The sequence below is a fragment of the Oncorhynchus keta genome, chromosome 28 (assembly GCF_023373465.1).
Source record: "Oncorhynchus keta strain PuntledgeMale-10-30-2019 chromosome 28, Oket_V2, whole genome shotgun sequence".
NCBI lineage: Eukaryota > Metazoa > Chordata > Actinopteri > Salmoniformes > Salmonidae > Oncorhynchus > Oncorhynchus keta.
This window is the reverse complement of record NC_068448.1, coordinates 40,837,292-40,840,868: the sequence shown is the minus strand read 5'-3', so window position 1 is coordinate 40,840,868 and position 3,577 is coordinate 40,837,292.

The following is a 3,577-nucleotide window of genomic DNA, read 5'->3' as shown; positions in this document are numbered from 1 at the left end:
AGACACCTCACTCCTCCCCTCCCTCATAGACACCTCACTCCTCCCCTCCCTCATAGACACCTCACTCCGTCCCTCCCTCATAGACACCTCACTCCTCCCCTCCCTCATAGACACCTCACTCCTCTCCTCCCTCATAGACACCTCACTCCGTCCCTCCCTCATAGACACCTCACTCCTCCCCTCCCTCATAGACACCTCACTCCTCTCCTCCCTCATAGACACCTCACTCCATCCCTCCCTCATAGACACCTCACTCCTCCTCTCCTTCTCTTCAACCTCCTCCGACTCTGAGAGAGGAAAACAGCAGAAGATGGAGTTTAAGAAAGTTGTTATACCATATAATTGTCATATTTTAAGGATATGTTGTATCAGTTTCTACACTAGTGAAGAAAATGTATTCAATATTCAATTCATACCTAATATATATTCATGACTGGGTAACATCAAAATATCCAGGTGGATTAAAAAAAAGACTTCCCATAAGTCAAACCTTTCGTCTATAACCGAACATTGTGGTAATTCTACCAAATAATGGACCCTGGAGTAGATTTGACTTGGACATTGGCAAGGTTGGCTGGCAGGTACATACCTTGTGAGGGTGACAAGTCTATTCCTTCATATTGTGGTGGAGGGTGGCAGTTTGCATACCCTGCCCCTGGCCCTCCCAGCAGTAACCCCATCTCCTGACCTCTCAGATCATGACATGAGCTGCTCATCAGTAAGACCATTGGCTGCAGAGGAAAAACAGTGTGCTTAGGAATTTTGGCTTTGAAGAAAAGTGACGCGCACCGAATGTACGGTGTCTAACCAGACATGTAACGTCCCGTTAAGGTAGTTATGACAACACATTGGGAGAGCAGAATGTACCTCCTGCACCTCCTCATCTGGCATGTAAGTTTCCTCATCCGTACTGGTCAGTAGCTGCAAAATAAAAAATACAATTGTTCCAGAAATCTGTAGAAAATCATGATGGTAAAACTACAGGAGAATGTAGAAGAAAAATAGAACTGTAGTAGATTTCAAGACCTCCAATCTGTCTCCTGAGATGAATAAGATCTTGGAGAAGCTGGGGGGATCCTCAGGGATTTCTACTGGACTCTCAGACTTCACCAGAGTATCCTAGCAGAAATACACAGGCAGCACCATGAAATGGCTGACACACTTAACACTTCCAACAAAGGATAAACCAGCAAAGTTTTGTTTAATCCACAAGACATTGACAGCGTCTGACATGGCACCCTATTCACTATATAGAGCCCTGCCCCCATTTACAGTAGTGCACTATATAGGGTACAGGGTTCAATTTCAGATGCAGCTATTCACTATGAGGGTCTTAGTTGCATTAGAGTCTCAGTCTAGGTAAAGTACCTCTTCTTCAGGGATGTAGACCCACTTGTGCAGCAAAGCCACCATTGTGTAATAGAGGAGGAGCAGCACCATGGGGTTGATGAAGACAGGCCAGCTGACATCTGCCTGCAGACCCAGACTGTATGGCTCAGTCTCATTGGTCCGGATGAACGCTGTCATACCAAACAGCCTGAACAAAACCAGAGGGCGATTAATCTCTTGGGACAGACCACGTAAACAAAAATGGGACCGTAGATTTCTCACGATACAACGGAATGCGTGAGATAACGAGCAGTATTAGTTCCGGTGCATCGGACAAATCACGATTTCCCAGGCGTTAGCATCTTTCAAATTTTGGAAGGGGAGGGGACATTTGGCCCATAGACTCGTTTGCTCTTTGTTCCGGTTCCGATCTCTTCTCTTACGACATATAGACTCAGAACTTAATCGAGCATCTGACTAATTACGCAAGACTTTAGTTCTGGATAGACCAGATTGGTATACAAACAACATTCACAGTAGATAGATCAAGTATATACTGAAATTGGAAGATGGGCATGTATTAGTTTATGACATTTAATTAACAATGATTTGTATATGCCTGTGTCCAGTGTAATAGAGTGTGTAATTATTTGGTATTTCGACAAGTGGGAATAAATACAATCTGTTTTTCAGCCAGCAAACCAATATGGTTAAAAGGACAGTGTGTATCTGCACAGTCAGCATCCTGCCAGTGTCCAGCGTTGCTACATTCTGGTCCCGTGACCCTACCTGGCGTAAATGTCCTGCGGGGGTACGATATGTTGGGCCAGGGGAAGCTGGTACAGGTAGAGGCACAGCAGATGACCAGCGCTGAATATAGCCATCATCACGCAGAGGGTACTGAAAAACAGCAGGCTGAGGGAGCGTAGAAACACCCACCACCACACCAGGCCCAGGAATGTCCCGAAATACACTGCCGAAGTCAGGGAGGGTAGGGCGATGCCTGGTACAGGGGGAAGAGGACCAGTCAAGGAGAGAAAAGAGAAGATTATAGTACCGTGTGGGAGCAGATAGTAAATGTGTCTTATTTTGTCTGAGCTGGACAGCAGAGAATGCTGAGCCAATGCAAGACTTTAAGTCTGGCATGCAAGACAAATACATAAGAGTCCAAAGTGGCAGCCATTTGAGATGTACCTGCCAGCCCCAGTAGTATGGTGACCACTACTTTCCCTGCTGTGTTCATGATGGCGGACAGCAAGAGGCGTAGTCCAAGGGCAAATGCAATGAACTTCTGGACAAACTGAGGAGGGGTTACCGGCGCCGCTGTGATTTCATCTGAGCTGTCACAGGACGAGCCATCTGTGACATCACTTTCGACTTCAGACTCTGAGTCGGACATCTCCACATCCTGCTTTGTCAAAGAAAGTTTGGTGGACAGGAAGTTGGTGTTGTTTCATAACACGATTTGACTTTCTAACAGATTCAAGCTGAAGGAGGACCATGCTCAAACCACTAGAGTAGAGGTGCTGACATACTGCGTGAGAAGGTGAGGCACCCTACCTTCACATTCTTGAAATCCTTTACAACATATCACCATGTATGATGTACTTTTCTAAAGCTCTCAGGTAAAACAATAATGGTAAAACTATGCTGTGAATTGAACAAAAGTGGCAGATGAAATTGGCCATGTGGATACCTCAGGGTCAGAAGGTTTGATGCAGTTCTCGTGGACATTAAGTTGTGGCGCGGGGCACAGCAGCCTCCTGACCAGGCAGAGTATGAAGAGCCCAGACAGGAAGAGCCCCAGATCAGGGGCTAAGAGACGCAAAGTGTTCCCTGCATCCACCAAACTGAACCTGGGGACAGAACACAAGACAATCTGATGAACAACACCTGCATTAGAAACACCACCAAAGTCTGCTTTAAAAAAGTCAACAAAATGTGGCCCTACCGTACAATGCCCAAATGGTAGAGAACATTTTCCCAATGTTCGTTCTCTGTTGAACAACACAAATATTTCAGACAGAAGATCAAGTTTAGTCGTATCAGAAAAAAGCAAAGCAACATCCACCCTCATCAAATGTTCATTGAATGAGTAAGTAATACGTTCATCATACTCTCCGTGTATTGAAATGCTTAAACAAACTTCTTCAGGCCTCTATTTTGGGCGGTGTTCCGCCAGCATCTCTGAGTAGTCTGTTGTTAGTGGCTTCGTGAGCTGATAGAGGCTGGTGTTATCTTACCATTC